Source organism: Aquarana catesbeiana, linkage group LG03 (assembly GCF_042186555.1).
Source record: "Aquarana catesbeiana isolate 2022-GZ linkage group LG03, ASM4218655v1, whole genome shotgun sequence".
NCBI lineage: Eukaryota > Metazoa > Chordata > Amphibia > Anura > Ranidae > Aquarana > Aquarana catesbeiana.
Window position 1 is genome coordinate 275917828 of NC_133326.1, and position 20873 is coordinate 275938700.

General features: G+C 44.4%; 1 protein-coding gene across 3 annotated transcripts in view; it reads left to right on the top strand.

The window, feature by feature from the left end:
* Window positions 1-20213: 20213 nt before the first annotated feature.
* Window positions 20214-20873, top strand: part of TBK1 (TANK binding kinase 1) — a 121224-nt gene continuing 120564 nt past the window's right edge. For 2 of the 3 annotated variants that reach the window (XM_073620111.1, XM_073620114.1), the window contains exon 1: window positions 20214-20349. The gene's annotated coding sequence lies outside the window, so the exon portion shown is untranslated. Of the gene's footprint in view, window positions 20350-20403; window positions 20552-20873 lie in introns of those variants that run through there. The other variant, XM_073620112.1, reaches the window with a different exon arrangement.

Sequence of the window (20873 nt, forward strand, 5' to 3'; positions counted from 1 at the left end):
ATAACAGACCGGCAGCGGGGCGGGGGGGTAAGTGGGACGAGGCGGAGCGGGGCGCAGGGTGGGCAACAACGCAGGAGCTTCGTCTAGCCACCCAGCCATTCCTGGTCTTCTTAAAAATGGCGGTCCGCAGAGACAATGTCTCCGCCGGCCGCAGACCTCTAGCGGCGGCGGCGAAAATTCCTGAAAAAACTGATTTCTCGGGACATTTCCCGGGAAACAATAAACTCGGGAAAAGAGTCCAAATCCCGGGAATGTCCCGGGAAATCCAGGACATTTGGTAACTATGGACTAGGGGGTACCCTCAAGGGCCACCAACAGCCTCCTTAGCACTCCATCTCTATCTTCCACCCGACTGCCCCTGCTGGCATGACTCATGTATATTTATGAGGTGACATGCCCCCTGCCAGCCCATTTGCTGGGGGTTGGCTGGGGCCCTCATAAATATGGCAAGCAGCTCCACCTAGCATCCTCCCACTACATCTGGAAGTCATTCAGTCACCCAACCATGACCCAGGCCTGGCTCTCAGCCAGACCAATTTACCCTCACTGACAGCTAACTATATACAACTAGCAAACTAGCTAGAGGGTGCAACAACTATCAGACCCATCTTTTCTATCTGTAAAAACTAAAGAGAAAAGATAATTTATTATGTAGCACCCTTTAGTGAGCTAGGAGTGAAAGTACCTTTTTGTGAGAATAGGTAAATTTCCAGGCTTGTCTCAGAGCCAAGCCTGGGTGTGTATTTGTGATCTGAGAAGGGAATGACTCAGAATAGAGCTGGGTGACTCACAGGTGGTGTCACTAGGACCTCCCACTCCTTTCTAGAATCTTCTGGTGTTTTCTGGAAAGAAAGGTGGAGAGGGGAGGTGGAGCCACCTGGGGTATTCTGAGGAGCCCTGACCAATCCCCAATCTGGATTGGTAGGGGACAGGCCTCCTTAAATACCCAGGGTCAGCCCAACTGGGAAGGAGCTGACCGAGTGGAAGATGGAGATGGAGTGTTAGGCTGTCTGGGCCTTTGAGGGAGCTCCACAGTTTGGGGGGTGGGGAGTGACCTTGGGCCTGGGCTCAGGTGCGGATGGGACCCTCTTACAACCCACAGAGGTATCCTGACCAGGAAGCACAGGAGGAGGAAGAGAGGACAGCGGGGGAACACTCCTGGGCAAGTCTCCAGGAGTTCCACAGAGGCAGCCAAGAGGGGCTCGTGAGTGTTCACACAGTTGGGAGGACTCGGAGGCACGCCAGAGAGGACTGAGATGCAGCAGTCTGGAATGAGTGCAGAGCCAGTCTGGAGGATTGTGGTGGCATGGGCAGTGGAAAGGGTCAGCTGCAGCCAGGAGGGCTGGCAGTGCCTGAAGAGGTGGTACTGGGATACGTAGCCCCAGGGACAGCTAGCACTGGAACTTTCCATTTTTTTCTACACCACAGGGGCCCACAGTCCCTTACTGCAAAGGGCATCTGCTTTGAGCCTGGCTGAGCCAGTGTCAGGCCTACAGTGCTAGTTGGTCCCGGAAGTGCAAGCAAGTGAAGTGCTGGAGGAGTGAGTAGTGATAGTCTGCAAGCAAGGAAGTTCAGGAGGAGAAGAGGAGATTGTATATACCGTAGTATATATACAGTAGTTTTTCCCACTGTTAATTATCATTTATCTCGGCATCTCATAAACCCCCTATCCAAGGTAAATTACCCTTAATAAAATACAAAAAAACAAGTGCAAGGACTGCTTTCATGTCTCTGAATGCTTGAAAAGTGTGTGCTTGGCTTGGCCGGGTGACAGACGGACTACTACACTCAGCAGCCCCTACGGGGGTACTGCTACAATTACATCGCCTTTTCGCTGTCATATGTGACCATATTCCCATGTTCATGGGGCCTTGTGTGCTCTTTGTTGCAAAGACTTGTTCCTCTTCAGTGTTGTGCAGTAAGGATTGCAAGTATTGAAATTTGGATTTTTTGTCATACCAAAATGTTCTCTTTCCTGTAACTTATGGTAAATGTGATTACACCATGCTCAGTATTACCCAAGTTGTCTCTAACTTGCACATCTGTAATAAGTTCAGTGTTGTGTGAAATTAAAAAGGAATTCCAAGTATGGATATTATTAAGCTGATCTCCATGTTTTAGTGAAGTTTAAATCATTTATTTGGACCAAGCTGGTTCAAATCAACTATTACTTTCACTAAGGGATGTACCTGCTGTGTACACTGCATAAACTGTGCATAGCCTAAGCTACATACAGTATACAGAATTGTGTTCTGGCAGCAAGGTGAGAACTTCCTGTCCCGCTCCCGGAACAAAATTGTTGCAGGCTAAGTGCTGCCATTCACAGGGACCTTTGTATGCTATAAATCAGTGGCCTCCAAATTGCGGCCCTTTGCTTACCCTTATCCGACCATTGAGGCACTATTCCTCCCGCTGATACGAGGCACTATTTCTCCCACTGACACCAACAATGGGGAAATAAATTCTGCACTGACACCAACAGTGGGGCACTATTCCTCCCAATGACACCAATGATGGGGCACTATTCCACCCAAAGACACCAATGGTGGGGCACTATTTCTCCCAATGACACCAACATTGGGGCACTAATATTTCCCCTAATACCAAAAATAAGACATTCATTTACTCCCACTGATGCCAGGGCATTTTCGTCTCCGACTGGTCAGGGTCCAGCCCCCTAATGTCTCAAGCACAGTAAACTGGCCCTTTGTTTGGAGACCCCTGCTGTGACGAAACATGGTGCCAGACCGCTGCCCTTCTCACCAACTTGTGACAAAGGACTGGTCGACCTCACACTACGCTGTCACTGATACGCAACAATGACACTCTCAGCCTCACCCTGCACAAAGATTCTCCAGCTCACGGGACCACAATCTAAGTGTCAATAGACTGAGAGCGATTGTCACTGTAGTTAATTAAGCAATTAACCCTTTACACCCCAAACTGACCCCAGATAGCTTGGTCCTATCAACCCTTCAGAACATCATACCTCCCAACCGCCCCAGATTTGCCGGGCCCATTCCGGGATTTCAAGTAAATCCCGGTGTCCTGTGAATCTGGGCTGAATCCCATTTACGGCACTTAACTCCACTAATTCACCTGGCAGGTGTGCGCTGCAGCTGTCAAGGGTGAGACCAACATGTCAGTGCCCAGCCAGGACAGCCCCCCCACCTCCCCCAACCGCTCACCCACCTGCCAGCTTGCCTGCCCACTCTACTGTCTGCAGAATGTAAGAGGAGGGAGGCTAGGTCTGCTCCACCTCCTCCACGTCCCCCTGTATCTGCCCACTCCCGGCGTGCAGCCAATGCTGTGCCTGTGTAGGGGTTGTGTGGGCGGGAATTTTGAAACAGTGCTCCTGATGTTGCTGCCTGGGCCTCTCGAGACCAGCCAGCCTTGGGTGAGTGAACACAGTCTGTGACTGAAGTCACCCCTCCGTCTCTTCCTTCTTTCCATATAACAGTGATTGATTAATACTTCCTTCCACATAATATAGTGATCCTTCCTGCCTTCCATGTACCATAGCGATCCTGCCTTTCATGTGCAATAGTGATCCTTCTTTCCTGCCTTCCATGTGCCATAGTGATCCTTCTTTCCCGCCTTCTATGGGCCATAGTGATCCTTCTTTCCTGCCTTCCATGTGCCATAGTGATCCTTCTTTCTTTCCTTCCATGTGCCATAGTGATACTTCCTGCTTTCCATGTACCATAGTGCCATAGTAATCCTTCCTACCTTCCATGTACCATAGTGATCCTGCCTTCCATATGCTATAGTGATCCTTCTTTTCTGCCTTCCATGTGCCATAGTGATCATTCCTGCTTTCCATATGCCACAGTGATCATTCCTGCTTTCTATATGACATTGTGAGCCTTCCTGCCTTCCATATGCCATAGTGATCCTTCCAGCCTTCCATGTACCAAAGTGTTCTTTCTGCCTTCCATGTACCATAGTGATCCTGTCTTCTATGTGCCATAGTGATCCTTCCTTCATGCCTTCCATGTGCCATAGTGATCCTTCCTGCTTTTCATATGCCGTAGTGATCCTTCCTGCCTTCCATATGCCATAGTGATCCTTCCTGTCTTCCATGTGTCATAGCGATGCTCCCTGCCTTCCATATACCATAGTGATCCTTCCTGCCTTCCATATGCCATAGGGATCCTTCCTGCCTTCCATGTACCATAGTGATCTTTCCTGCCTACAATGTAACATTGTGATCCTGCCTTCCATGTGCTATAGTAATCCTTCTTTCTTGCCTTCCATGTACCATAGTAAGGTACGTAGGCAGACGTAGGCAGCACCATCTCCTCCCTGCACTTCACCATGCATTCTAACAAGCGTGCGCAGCTTTGAGCCGCTCCGCTTGCATGGACTGATTGGATGAACGCATGGTACATTCACTGACGGGCTCCTTGACTTGACATATCAATGTCTGACTGCTTAGTGGCTGTTTGAGACCGAGCTGACGCAACCAACGCGAGGATAAACTTTGGATGTGCCTGTCGCTGACTGCAGCGTTATTGAAGGAATATATCATCTCCATTGCAATAACAACTAGGGAGTGGTGAGAGCCCACGGGCATTATCCTTTCATCCCGTCAGACAAGCTCTCAGTGATACGCTATACCATCTCAATGCTGAATTGCTACAGCTATTAAGGCGCATAAAGCCATTGACTGTTATTGCTTACACAAGATCGGACTATATTATCCCTAAGCATTGAGGGATGTATCTTTCCGGTCATTGCATGGTTTTTGGTATAAGCATACTCCAGCCTCACAGCTATACGCTCATCAATGGTCAATATCACCTGCTCCCGAATATTGTACCATGTTAGTTTGAGTGATTAACACAGCCATTCCTTTGAATCTCTCTACACGATTACTGTAACAGTCCTGAATTGGATATGCTCTGTGTGGACTACCTAATTATGTAAATCACTCCAACAGCCCCAGTCACTCTATCTGGTTTTGCATGTGTGTATGTGTGGGGCCCAGTTTTTGGTGTCTTAGTGTGACGACGTTGTCAACATTTTATTAGTAGAGTGTTCTTAATAGAGTATCCTGGGGGGGGCTATTCCACTAGTATGGTGGAATTTCACCCCTAGTATTACTGTTTATATCACCAAGTCATTTAATAAAGGTTGTTTTTCTACAAATATAATAATAATTTTTTGCTGTCTTTTGAGAGACATCTCTTTGTCCTTGTTTTTGCAGTTATTCTCTATAGTTGTAATGGGGTCCCATCTAATTGACGAATTGGTGTAGATATATTTAATTGCACACTACCATTGGTTAGTGGGTCCTCTGTTTTATTTTATGTTCGTAAATTTACCATAGTAATCCTGCCTTCCATGTGCCATAGTGATCTTTCTTTCCTGTCTTCTACGTGCCATGGTGATCATTCCTGCTTTCCATGTGTCATTGTGATCCTTCCAGCCTTCCATGTGTCATAGTAATCCTTCCTGCCTTCCATATACCATAGTGATCCTTCCTGACTTCCATATGCCATAGGGATCCTTCCTGCCTTCCATGTACCATAGTGATCTTTCCTGCCTCCCATGTGCTATAGTTGTCCTTCTTTCCTGCCTTCCATGTGCCATAGTCATCATTCTTTCATGCCTTCTATGTGCAATAGTGATCCTTCCTGCCTTCCATGTACCATAGTAATCCTGCCTTCCATGTGCCATAGTGATATTTCTTTCCTGGTTTCTACGTGCCATAGTGATCATTCCTGCCTTCCATGTGCCATTGTGATCCTTCTTGCCTTTCATGTGTCATTGTGATCCTTCCAGCCTTCCATGTGCCATAGTAATCCTTCCTGCCTTTCATGTGGCGTAATGATCCTTCCAGTCTTCCATGTGCCATAGTGATCCTTCCATGTGGCATAGTGATCCTTCCAGCCTTCCATGTGCCATAGTGATCCTTCCAAATTTCCATATGCCATAGTGATCCTGCCTTCCATGTGCCATATTGATCCTTCTTTCCTGCCTTTTACGTGCCATAGTGATCCTACCTGCCTTCCATATGCCATAGCGATCATTCCTGCTTTCCATATGCCATAATGATCCTTTCTGCCTTCCATGTGCCAAAGTGATCCTTCCTGCCTTCTATCTGCCATAGTGAGCCTTCCTCTTTTGCATATGCCATAGTGTACCTTTCTGTTTTACATATGCACTCTGCCTTCCATGTGCGATAGTGATCCTTCCTGCCATCCATGTGTCAATGTGATCCTTCCAGCCTTCCATGTGCCATAGTGATCCTTCCTGCCTTCCATGTGTCATAGTGATCCTTCCAGCTTTCCATGTACCATAGTGATCCTTCTTGCCTTCCATGTACTATAGTGATTCTTCCTTCCTTCCCTATGCCATAGTGATCCTTCTTTCCTGCTTTCCATGTGCCATAGCAATTCTTCTTTTCTGCCTACCATGTGCCATAGTGATTCTTCCTGCCTTCCACATGCCATAGTGATCCTTCTTTCCCGCCTTCTATGGGCCATAGTGATCCTTCTTCCCTTCCATTTACCACAGTGATCCTTCCTCCCTTCCATGTACCATAGTGATCCCTCTTTAAATTCTTCCATATAATATAGAGATCCTTCCTGTTTTTCATATGCCATAGTGATCATTCCTGCCTTCCATGTGCCATAGTGATCCTTCCTCCCTTCCATGTGTCAAGGTGATCCTCCCAGACTTCCATGTGCCATGGTGATCCTTCCAGCCTTCCATGTGCCATAGTGATCCTTCCAGCCTTCCATGTGCCATAGTGATCTTTCCTGCCTTCCATATGCCATAGTGATCCTGCCTTCCATGTGCCATATTGATCCTTCTTTCCTGCCTTTTACATGCCATAGTGATTCTACCTGCCTTCCATATACCATAGCGATCATTCCTGCTTTCCATATGCCATAATGATCCTTCCTGCCTTCCATGTGCCATAGTGATGTTTCCTGCCTTCTATCTGCCATAGTGATCCTTCCTCTTTTGCATATGCCATAGTTATCCTTCCTATTTTCCATATGCCATATTGATCATTTCTGCCTTCCACGTGCAACAGTGAGCCTTCCTGCCTTACATGTGTCAATGTGATCCTTCCAGCCTTCCATTTGCCATAGTGATCCTTCCTGCCTTCCATGTGCCATAGTGATCCTTCCAGCCTTCCATGTGCCATAGTGATCCTTCCTGTTTTCCATGTGCCATAGTGATCCTTCCAGCCTTCTTTGTACCATAGTGATCCCTCTTTCCTTTCTTCCATGTACCATAGTGATCTCTCTTTCCTTTCTTCCATATAATATAGTGATCCTTCCTGTTTTCCATATGCCATAGTGATCCTTCCAGCCTTCTATGTGCTATAGTGATCCTTCCTGCCTTCCATGTGCCATAGTGATCCTTCCAGCCTACCATGTGCCATAGTGAACCTTCCTGTTTTCCATATACTATAGTGATCCTTCCTGCCTTCCATGTACCATAGTGATCCTTCCTCCCTTCCTTGTACCATAATGATCCCTCTTTCCTTTCTTCCATGTGCCATAGTGAGCCTTCCTGTTTTCCATATACTATAGTGATCCCTACTGCCTTCCATGTGCCATAGTGATCCTTCCTGTTTTCCATATGCCATAGTGATCATTCCTGCCTTCCATGTGCAATAGTGATCCTTCCTCCCGTCCATGTGTTAAGGTGATCCTTCCTCCTGTCCATGAGTTAAGGTGATCCTTCCAGCCTTCCATGTGACATAGTGATCCTTCCTGTTTTCCATATACTATAGTGATCCTTCCTGCCTTCCATGTACCATAGTGATCCTTCCTCCCTTCTTTGTACCATAGTGATCCCTCTTTCCTTTCTTCCATGTACCATAGTGATCCTTCCTGTTTTCCATATGCCATAGTGATCATTCCTGGCTTCCATGTGCAACAGTGATCCTTCCTCCCTTCCATGTGTGATAGTGATCCTTCCTGCCTTCCATGTGTCATAGTGATCCTTCCTGCCTTCCATGTGCCATAGTGAGCCTTCCTTTTTTCCATATACTATAGTGATCCCTGCTGCCTTCCATGTGCCATAGTGATCCTTCCTGCCTTCCATGTGCCATAGTGATCCTTCCTGCCTTCCATGTGCCATAGTGATTCTTCCTGTCTTCCATGTGCCATAGTGACCCTTCTTCCCTGCCTTCCATGTGCCATAGCAATTGTTCTTTTCTGCCTTCCGTGTGCCATAGTGATTCTTCCTGCCTTCCACATGCCATAGTGATCCATCCTTCCGGCCTTTCATGAACCATAGTGATCCTTCCTCCCTTCCATTTACCATAGTGATCCTTCCTCCCTTCCATGTACAATAGTGATCCCTCTTTTCTTTCTTCCATGTACCATAGTGATCCTTCCTGCCTCACATGCACCATAGTGATCTTGCATTTCATGTACCATAATGATACTTACTTCCTGTCTTCTATGTACCGTAGTGATCCTTTCCTCCTGCCTTCCATGTACCATAGTGATCCTTCTTTCATTTCTTCAATATACCCCAGCGATCCTTCCTGCCTTCCATGTACCCTAGTGATCCTTCCTGCCTACCATGTGCCATAGTGATCCTTCCTGTCTTCCATATGCCATATTGATCCTTCCTTTCTGCCTTCCATGTACCATAGTGATCCTTTCTCCCTTCCATGTACCATAGTGATTCCTCCTTACTTTCTTCCATATAGCATAGTGATCCTTCGTGACTTCCATGTACAATAGTGCCTTCCATGTACCATAATGATACTACCTTTCTTCCTACCTTCCATATACCATAGTGATCCTTCCTTTCATATAACAGTAATCCTTCCCTCTCTCAAATCTTTCTCCCTAAGGCTACTTTCACACTGTATAAATAAAGAGAGAAGCCGTGCTTAGGAGGAAATAAAAAAAATTCAAATATAAAGGTAGCTGCCTCCGCTGATAGGCTTCCCCAAATGGAGAGCTCTAGACAATACCAAAATAAGATAAGGGGTATATGGCGTTTACCTATATTCTAAGGGCACTGCCATTGTAATAGGGGATGAGGGACTGCGACAGGGGTGTACTAGGGACTGAACCCTATGTGTACAATCACCACCAGCCTCAACCCTTATATCACGACCTGATATTCTAAACCCAGTGCCTAAAAAGGTGTGTAATAATAAAGGGTCATGTGACCCTTCATTATTACACAACTGTTCTTTGCATTCGTTTTACTCTCTGAATTACCTTACTGAATAAGCTTGTGGAAAGAAACTAAAGGCAGCTCATAACTGGGACAAGAGTCAGATCTGATTTTTCATGCAGTATACAATACTGGTTATGTCCACTCTATCTGGAGCCAAGGGGATACGCCTGAGATTTACATAGCAAACACCCTGGTGGACTAGCGTTATAGAACACTACAGATATACGCATTACCCCGGCAGGGGTGATGGGATTCGGTGAGTGGGGACCCTTGCGGGGGAGCACCTAAGTCACCTGGATATTACTGCAAGCACTCAAGTCATCCATGACGATCTCTGCTACCTCTATTACATTACCTGATTAATATTCACATGTGGACTGTTTTTGTTTTTTATCCACATATATATAACTGCATTTACACCTATTTTGGGTTCTGGTCATTATTTATTTATTCTCACTGGATGTAATATTTTTGGACACTTATAGATTTATTTATTTTATGTGCAACAGCACACCATATGCACTCTCCTATTTCTATACCGCCAGGTTATATAGGTTTTGTTTTTTCTGGTGGTATCCATGTAATTATATGCACGTAGTACATAGTAATATGTCATTTTTAGGGTAGCCCTTGTGTTACTGTATTTAAGGATATCTTTTGTATTCACTATTTGGATGTACTAAATATTATTCACTTTTAGGGTAGCCCTTGTGCTACTGACATTTGGGATATTATTCACTATTTATACTTTTTTATTAGTCACATTACCCCTCATTATTACACACCTTTTTTAGGCACTGGGTTTAGAATATCAGGTCATGATATAAGGGTTGAGGCTGGTGGTGATTGTACACATAGGGTTCAGTCCCTAGTACACCCCTGTCACAGTCCCTCATCCCCTATTACACTGGCAGTGCCCTTAGTATATAGGTAAGCGCCATATACCCCTTATCTCTGTATTTTGGTACTTTCACACTGTAGCTGCTCCGCATTAGCGGTGCATTTTCCGCACTGCATGCAACCATGCTGCCTATGTGGGACGCACACATGTACCATTAATTGTTAATGGCATCGTGTTTGCGGCCACCAAACCACATGGTACTGCAGTACTATGTGATTTGGTGTGGTACAATTTGAAAAAGGAGTGCTTTGCAGAGCATCCCCATTCACTTGAATGGGTCGCGATTGGTGGGCAGTAGTGCCTGCCGATGCATCAGGGGATATAACTCCTGCCACAGCCACGAAGCAAAGCATCATGGCTGCAGCATATGTACTGCCTCTGCAGCTAAAGGGGGGGCACAAGTGTTATGTTACATATTTCTGACATTTGAGATAATATTCCCTTCTGATGTTCATTTGTTCAAGCAATGCTGCACTGTATACAGCAACTAGGCCCAGCTTCTGTTTACTCATCTCTCTTTAAGCCACTCCCACTGTTATGTGCAACTTGACCATAACCATCATTTGCTACTATGTGTTACACAAACTGCATAGCTCCAAACTGTCCCTGATTTTGAGGGACTGTCCCTGATTTAGAACTCTTTCCCTCTGTCCTCCTCATTTTGGTCTCATCTATATAGTTGTATATAAAATGCACTATTTATCTTTCAAAAAGTGTTTCTAAGTACTAAACCTTTCATTCAATTTCTAAATTGCTGCATTTGTAAATGTCAAAACCCAGTATAAAGAAATAGAAGTGGTAATAAAAAAGCATTTTGGGTTCAACTAATCTTTTTTTTTTTAAATAATTTTCCTTTAAAAGGGCATGGCTGGGGGTGTGTCCTATGTCTACATACTTTTGCTATTAGGTGTCTCTTGTTCCCATCTCAAAAAGTTGGGAGGTATGGTACTGCAGTACTTATTTTGTGGCTCCATCCCAGGGTTCCTCGGGTCCTTCATAATCCTCTATTTTAAGCTCTCTGTCTATTTTCAGTATATACAAAACCATAGTTATTGTAAATAATTTTTAAATGATGGCTGTGTTGAGGTTTATATGTATCCCCGAGACTCCAGCTTGTGGCACAGCAATCAAAGCATATTTCATAGGTACAAGGAAGTTTTGTTCAACTACGACCCCTAAGCCTCTCCAACTTACATGTTTGGCCACACCCACTTTTTGCTGAAACAGGTCACTATCTCCCTGAAATGTCCCTCATTCTCAAGTTCAAAAGTTGCAAGATCAACAATGACCATGATTTTAAAATAAACGTCTGTAAAAAACACTGTCACCACAGACAGGTATATTCAAAAATTTATACTACAGAAGCACTCTTAAAGAGATAGGGATTCTTTGAGTTTCCATTAGGGCAATAAAGAAAGTTTAACACTTTTCAGAATATGGTTTAATAATGAAAAAGTAAAAATGGTGCAAATAAAATACAGACAAATTTTATAAGGAAACAAAGAGACAATAAAGCAACAGAGGAATAGAAAGAAGTTGAAAATGAAGATTACTTGAAAATCCTGGTTTTAGCAGAGTTCAGTGCATAAGCAAAGAGAGTACAGTTGCACCCACAAGTCCTCTTAGGTGTTCCTTGGTTTGATGTTAAAACGAAAGCTGTCTCAACTTCAGGAGCATTCTCATTTTCTCTGATATTAAGGGGGTGTTGTCAGAGACCATCTGACCAATTAAGCGGCTGAGGCGTGGCCCTGGGATGTCACTGTGTTTATAACGGTATTCCAGGAACAGTTTTCTTTAAGAATTCATATCTCTGAATATCTACAGTCTGCTAACATGCATTTGAAATTTGCTTCAGAATGAATATAAATATGACAGGTTTTAGATGTCTACTCTACCAAGGAGGCTAAGGGGTTCCATTGGTTCCCCATATGGTCTGACATAGGGGTGTTTGGACATTAAACATTACAAATCAACTGAAGGAAGTAAATATGTCCTTATTCTGGCTGGGCTGTTATTATTTCATGAGTTATGAAATATACTGATGTATACTGAGGTATTGGCTGATACCTAGTCTATCAGGAAGGGGATTGTTTTTATTAGGGTTTCTAGACTGAAGCGTGTATTGGTTAATGGAAAGGTTTGGTGTGTCCAATGAATGAGCTGATAAGAGGGTCCTGGCATCAGCTGACAGTTTGGGTATTCCACGAACTGAAGGAGAAGGGAAAGGGCAAGGTCACTGTGGCTATGCCTCTTCTTCTGCCAAAATGACTAAGGATAAGCTGAGACATGAACAAAATGGATGTCACTTACAGCTTTTCATGTGCCCAATGAGCACAACCATTACACCTGCTATAAATGAATACAAAAGGGGAGATTTATTAAAACTTGTGCACACAGAATCTGGTGCAGATGTGCATAGTAACCAATCAGTTTCTAGGTTTTATTGTCAAAGCTTAAGGCTATGTTCACACTGTTCCGACACGAAAGCCGTATGACTTCTGATCCGACTTTGCCCTGCAACTTCATGTCCGACTTCAATGAACGGCATACAAATTTGATCCGAACATACCAGGCCCTTTGAGTCTGGTATGGACCTTGAGGGGGAACCCTATGCCAAAATAATAAATAAAAAACGGCGTGGGTCCCCACCCCCCAAGACCATACCGGACCCTTCAGTCTGGTATGAATCTTAAGGGGAACGCCCCACGCTAAAATAAAAAAAAAAAAGAGTGGGGTTCCCCCGAAAATCCAACACCCATATCCCTCCCTTTCCTGACCTGCCAGGCTGCATGCTCGGATAAGGGCCTTGTATGAATTTTGGGGGAGACCCATGCCGTTTCTTTTTTTAGTTTTGGCGTGGGGGTTTCCCTTAAAACTTGTACCAGACCGAAGGGTCTGGTATGGTCTTGGGGGGGCCTCATGCCATTTTGTTCTTTTTTTGGCGTGCGGTTCTCCCTCAAGATCTATACCGGACTCAAAGGGCCTGGTATGGATCTAGGAGGGGTCCCACACCATTTTTTTTTTTTTTTTGGCATGGGGTTCCCTCTCAAGATCCTCAGAGCACAAGTCGCATGCCACAAGTCAATTAGGATGATGATCCCAACTTCCATTCAAATCAATGGGCTGAAATTGTGCCCAAGTAGGACCAAAGTAGAGCAGGAAGCATTTTCGGACCAGTTAAAATGGCTCTCATAGGGAACCGTTGATTTTGACACGTCATGCGACTTGTGCTCTCAGAGTCAGTGCACTTGTCGTGCCAGTGTGAACTGGCCCTAATTGAACAAACTGAAGTAAGAAACTGATTGGTTACTATGCACAGCTGCACCAGATTCTGTGTGCACCAGTTTTAGTAAATCTCCCTAAAGTGTCCTCTGAATGGCTTAGCCAGAAATTGTGGTGTCATCCACCTACCTTTCCATCTCAGCCAATCAGAAGAAGCTTGTATTCATTCATAGAATACAAAGGTCCCTGTGGATGGCTGGGGGTAGGGGGGGTGTTCTGCTATTATACTATATAAATAAATAGTATAAACAGAACATGTGCAGACGTGCCAGAGGTCTCTGCTAGGTCCCAAATATCTGCACACTTGCAACTGATTATTATTAGACCTTGTAGAGCCCCACATTTGGCAAATACCAGGCAGAGACCTGCATAACATTTGCTTTGCAGTGCACAGGTACCTCCTGGAATGTGTGATGTGGAAATCTGTAGCGGCAGTGGAGGGGGGGGTTTCCCTAATAATTCCTGCCTTGGTAAGGTAGCAAGAAGCAAGAAAAAGGAAATGTTTTACAATTCTGGAAGAGTAAGGGGGTGAGAGGGACAAGGTTAGTTTAGTGGATGAACATCTGCTTTGAAGATGAATTCCAGGTATGATCTTTATTGCATAGTTACATTGGTCCAGCTTAGCACAATGTAAGTATGTATGTAAGCAAGTAGAAGATTTTCCCTATAAAGGTTGCTCCTCCTAATGGTGAAGTGGTGATGTGGGGAGCTCCTTTATAAGGTGGAAGAAGTCTGAGGTTCAGTGCTTCCTTGGAGAGACTGTCTGGCACCACCAGAGGGAGATCAGCGGAGGGAGTTTTGTGTGCTCTCCCCATGTGACCCCTATTTGGACTGTGTCATGTGTAATATGCCAAATAAAGAAACTACTTTTGCAACAAGAAGACTCTGAGTGATGTTCTGCTAGAAGTAATGTGTTAAAGTGATTGTAAAGTCTTGTTTTTTTTTTTTAGTTAAAAATAACAAACATGTCATACCTGCTCTGTGCAGTGGATTTGCATAGAGCAGCCCAATCTTCCTCTTCTCGGGTCCCATTTTCAGCTCTCCTGGCCTCTCCCTCCTGTTGAGAGCCCCCACAGCAAGCAGCTTGCTATGGAGGCACCCAAGTCGAGTCACAACTTTCTGTGTCCAGTCAGACATGGAGCTGCGCCCTGGCCAGACCACCTTTCTCTCCTCATTGGATGACTGACTTTGCTTGACGGCAGCGGGAGCCAATGGCTCCTCGCTGCCGTCTCAGCCAATGAGGAGGGGAGGCCCGGGCAGCCAAGCCATTCCTGCAACATCGCTGGATCTAGATGTACCTCAGGCAAGTATTAGGGGGGCTGCTGCACACAGAAGGCTTTTTGCATTAAGATAAAAAACCTTCTGCTTCACTGCTTCACTGCCGCCATTCATAGAAAACCTTGTATTTTTCTCTATGAATACAAGGCATTCTCTGATTGGGTGAGGTGGAGATCATAACATCAGTGCTCTTCCCCGTCAACTTGTACAATCACAATATTGTATTCACTGAAAAAACTACACTGCACTCTGTGAATGGTGGCAGTGCCAAGTGAGTGACCTACTGTGATCAGAGAAGCTAAGCACCCAGAAGATCACGGTAGCCAGTGGCGGCCGCTCATACAGGGCTCAGGGGCGCCGCCCCACTAATCCATGTGCCCGGCCCCTAATCTACATGCAGTACAAAACAGATTACAGCGCACACATTCAAGAATGACATTTATCCTGCAAGGCTAGTTAAAAACACCTGAACATATTCAAAAAAATACGGGGGTTTGGTCACACTATATGGTCATATAGTGCTAAGCCCGATTAATGCTTCCTACCCTAGTAATAGAATGTTTGAGAAAAAAATAAAAAAACAACATATCGCGGATATATAAAATACAAATGACTAGGGATGAGCTGGATGTGCCTCCTTACATCAAGAAATGGGAAATTGAATTGGGTTCACATTGTAATAAACATACCCTTTTTAAAACATAATTTTAAATTCGTCACATTGCTCTTTGGTTGACACCAAGACGACCGAGACAAATTATAAGTGCTTAGCCAGGTGGTACGCGACACCAGATAGAATAAGTAAATTTCTTCCGGAGAAATCCGCGGAGTGCTGGAGAGGGTGTAAGGTTTTAGGAACAATGTCCCACATTTGGTGGGAATGTCCTATTATTAAAAAATACTGGAAGGAAGCTTTACAGTTAATAAAATAAATTACTAATAAGGAAATTCCGGAAGACCCGTGGACATGTTTGTTTCACATGATAGCTGGCCCAATTAGACAATACAAAGCTTCTATTATCCCCATTCTGTTAAAAGTTGCAAAAAGCCAGATCCCGAAAAAATGGCAGGAAGCGGAGAGTCCAAAAATTCGGGATTGGATTTTTGGTGTCAATTAAATACAGATACAGAGAGTTTCGATGATAGAGGAGCAGAGGTAGAAGAAGGGACTGAGCGAAAAGACAAATAGAAGAGGTGGCAAGCTTTTAAAAATACATGGAGATATGTTGAGGAGATCACTTGTTAATTTCAAAGGAGTCAAGATTAGGAATTATTGGGTTAAAACCGCCGTCCTTAGTAACCACTGCAAAATAGCGGGGGGAGAAGGGTGGGACTCTTGTGATTGGTTGGGGATATGTATAATGGTATTATTTTTCTTGGTTTTTTTGTGTATGTGATTTTGTTTTATATATTATATAAATAAAGAATTAAAAAAGAAAAAAAAAAGAATGAAAGATCCTGCTGTTTTTGTAATCTACATGCAGGGCGCCGGATGCATGGGTTTCAATGGGTTTTTTTTTTAAGCCTGAGGCTCTAATTAGCTTTAAAAAGGGTGGGCTTGGGGCGCAGTGTGACATTAGCAAATACATTTTATCTAATGTCTTCCTGTTTCTTCTCTGGGCCAATCGGGAAGTGGGTCCTGAGACCCAATTGGCTGGGAGTCCTAAGACCCGATTGACCACGAGTCCTAAGTCCTGACTGGCCGGGAGGAGAAGCGACCACTAGGACTTGGGAGGAGACGCAGGGGGGAAATCCGCCGAAAGCCGCAACCTGGATGGGGTAAGTGCGGGGCTGGCGGGCGAGCAAAGCCGCGATCGTTCGATTGAGTGAGGGGGTGGGGAAATGGCGTTCGATCTAGTGCCAGGGGTGGGGAGTGGTTGGTTGGCTGGGGGGGGGCTTGGTTGGCTGGGTGGGGGCTGCGGGCCGCTCCCCAAAGAAAATTGAGCACCAGCCACCACTGGTAGAAGCACTGACTACCACAGTGATTGTTAGCTTTCCCAGCAGCCTATCAGGTAGGAGATATACTTACATTGTGCCAAGCTGGACCAATAGAACTATACAATACTGATCAATCCTGGAGTTCAGATTTACCTCCAGTTCACAATGATGCGACAATCGCTCTGACTTTGGAGCACTTGTAGCATCAGTAATCAGACCCCAGTCGGACCCTATTCTGTGCAATAGAACCGTTCTAATCTGTGCAACTTGAGTCGCTCTGCACTACTTTTGATCTGACTTGCAGTGACTTCTGTTAAAGAAGTAGCATGCAAGTCAGTCAAAGTCTTGCTGGGGTCCGACTTCAAAGTCACACGGAAGTCATGCAACTTTTAGGATGCAGTCAGTGTGAAACTGAGCTTAAAGTGGTTGTAAACCCTTCCATATACCCAGTAAATTTATTGGCCTCAGGTGACACACAGAGATGAAACAAATCCTCATATATAACTTGTAGCTGTCTGCATGCGGCCTTCTGCCCCCTACACCCATTCAAAGTGCAGAATATACATGGGATCGCTCAGGTCTGCAGGGGGCTGAGAACTGAAGTTACATCAGTGAGGAGAGCTGATTGGAGGGACGCTCCCCCGCCCCCTCCCTTCACACAGGAACAGAGCTGAGACAGTCAATCTGCTCCTTTGTCACTATTTTGCTCTTGGTGTCAGGAAAACTTGTCAGAAGTGACTTATGCTGATAGCAGAGGAAAGCAGCAGACAGAAGTTACATTTAAGGCCCGTACACATGATAAAAAAAATCGAATGGAAAAATTCTGTGCATACCCCACTCTGTTCTGAGGTCTGTACAGTTTGTTGTAATTCAGATGGACATGTGCTGGGGGGTGCTATGGGAGGGGAGAGGGGGGTCTGCACTGAGGAGGGAGGGGGGTCTATACTGATGGAGGGGTGCTCTGCACTAATGGGGGGTCTATACTGATGGAGGGGGGGTCTTCACTGAGGGGGGTCTATACCGATGGAGGGGGGGGTCTGCACTGAGGGGACGGGTCTATACTGATGGAGGGGAGGGTCTGTACTGAGGGGAGGGGTCTATACTGATGGGGGGGTCTGCACTGGAGAGGGTCTATACTGATGGAGGGGGGTCTATATTAAGGGAAGGTGGGTCTATACTGAGAGAGGGGGGTCTGTATTTAATGGAGGGGGGTCTGTACTGAGGGAGGGACTATAGTTGGTGGAGGGGGGACACCAATTTTTCCCGCACCGGGTGACACCAACCCTAGTGAAGTCACTGCTGGCGTGACTTTGAAATCAAGCAGAAATAGTACTACACCAGTGCGATTTCAAAGCCATAGATCATTGCGATTTGCCCCGCCGATTTCATTGCGGCTTGTGACTTCATTTAACAGAAGTTAATAAGTGGCAATGAAATCGGAAAATTGCCACTTATAACTTCTGTTAAATGAAGTCGCTAACCGCAATGAAATCAGCGGGGCAAATCGCACTGACCTGCGGCTTTGAACCACCAGCAGTGGCTTCACTAGGGTTGGTGTCATCTGGTGCAGAAAAAATTGCAGCAACCTTTTTCATAATCGCTGCGTCATGAGTCGCGGTGACATGAACAAATCCATTGCCGGCAATAGGGTGCGACTTGTCATGCGATTTGGAACTATCAAATCGTACCAATGTGAATGAGGACTTCATGCTCTGATTTGAGATAAGTACATACTATAGAGGGATATGCTTCAGTCACATTTCAAGTCTGATGTTTACAACCACTTTTAACCTTTTTGAAGCAAAGTATTCAAATGATTCCATCATTAGTGGAAGAATTATGAATAGTTCCATCATTAGTTGAAGAATTATGAATAGTTCCATCGTTAGTGGAAGAATTGTGAATAGTTCCATCATTAGTGGAAGAATTGTGAATAGTTCCATCATTAGTGGAAGAATTATGAATAGTTCCATCATTAGTGGAAGAATTGTGAATAGTTCCATCATTAGTGGAAGAATTGTGACTAGTTCCATCATTAGTGGAAGAATTGTGACTAGTTCCATCATTAGTGGAAGAATTGTGACTAGTTCCATCATTAGTGGAAGAATTGTGAATAGTTCCATCATTAGTGGAAGAATTGTGAATAGTTCCATCATTAGTGGAAGAATTGTGACTAGTTCCATCATTAGTGGAAGAATTGTGAATAGTCACATCATTAGCGGAGGAATTGTGAATAGGTCCAGCATTAGTGGAGGAATTGTGAATAGCTCCATAATTAGTGGAAGAATTGTGAATAGTTCCATCATTAGTGGAGGAATTGTGAATAGCTCCATAATTAGCTAAAGAATTGTGAATAGTTCCATCATTAGTGGAAGAATTATGAATAGTTCCATCATTAGTGGAGGAATTGTGAATAGTTCCATCATTAGTGTAAGAATTGTGAATAGTTCCATTATTAGTGGAAGAATTGTGAATAGTTCCATCATTAGTGGAGGAATTGTGACTAGTTCCATCATTAGTGGAAGAATTATGAATAGTTCCATCATTAGTGGAGGAATTGTGAATAGAAAAAAAGTTTGCCCCGACATACACAGCTGTAACATAAACTAGCTCAAAGATTTGTAAATAATACAAATGGTCTCATCACCCCACTATTCACAATTCTTCCACTAATGATGGAACTATTCACAATTCTTCCACTAATGATGGAACTATTCACAATTCTTCCACTAATGATGGAACTATTCACAATTCTTCCACTAATGATGGAACTATTCACAATTCTTCCACTAATGATGGAACTATTCACAATTCTTCCACTAATGATGGAACTATTCACAATTCTTCCACTAATGATGGAACTAGTCACAATTCTTCCACTATTGATGGAACTATTCACAATTCCTCCACTAATGATAGAACTAAAAGTGGAAGAATTGTGAATAGTTCCATCATTAATGGAAGAATTGTGAATAGTTCCATCATTAGTGGAAGAATTGTGAATAGTCCCATCATTAGTGGAAGAATTGTGAATAGTCCCATCATTAGTGGAAGAATTGTGAATAGTTCCATCATTAGTGGAAGAATTGTGAATAGTCACATCATTAGTGGAAGAATTGTGACTAGTTCCATCATTAGTGGAAGAATTATGAATAGTTCCATCATTAGTGGAAGAATTGTGAATAGTCACATCATTAGTGGAAGAATTGTGACTAGTTCCATCATTAGTGGAAGAATTATGAATAGTTCCATCATTAGTGGAAGAATTGTGAATAGTCACATCATTAGCGGAGGAATTGTGAATAGCTCCATAATTAGCAAAAGAATTGTGAATAGTTCCATCATTAGTGGAAGAATTGTGAATAGTTCATTACTGGAAGCAGAGCTCACCACAAGTCTGATAACAGGAAGCACAGCACACGCCCCCTTTCCATTCCTCACATAGCACAGCTTTCACTTTCAGTCTGCACCATCCTAGGCCAACACTGCCACCATACAAGTCTCACTATTTTATACCAAGCTCAATACAAAACGAAAAAAAAAACTACAGGTATCGCCCTCAGGTTACAGGGATATCAGAAACGAAACTATCAGAACATCATGCTAATCTATAACTAGTCTTCCCTTAACAAAGATGGCGCGAACACACCTGCGGCCATTCAATTGGACGATTTCGGGCCCAGTTCTCTCGTAAGCGGTCACGTGCCCTCTCCCGATACGGAAGTCCCGCAGTCTGTGCTGGGAAGTGTGATAGAGCGGAGGGACGGAGACCGGTCACAGAGGTATGGTGGGTAGGGGGCTGTCCGCTGACCTGGCACGGGCTACTTCCTGTGTATGTTTCCTGTCAGGCACCGAGCACACGTTCTAAGTGTACGGACCGTGATGTGTGACGGAGTAGAGTACATAGTGTGTGGCCTGGGAGCATTGTTTTCATGGAGGACTCCTTGTTTGTATCCTAGGGAGGAAGTCATCTAGGATGATATGGTGACAATGCATGCAGTATATAGATCCTTATTGCTAGGTTATTACTGTGTCTTACAACTTACCTACAGAGCTCTTTCTTGCCACACCTGTAAAAAATAATGTAGCATACGTGGTGAGCCATGTGACATGAGCCTACATGTCATCTGTCATGATATTTAGAATGGCAAGTGACGTAAAGCGCTCGGTCTTCTAATAATGGTAAGAAAAGAACTAATAGGAAACTTTTTCTTTAGTTTTGGATGGACTGGATAGGGATTAGAACCCCTGTCAGGGTTTTCCTTCTGTCTGTGAACGGGAATAGAGGGAAAATCTACCAATGGTG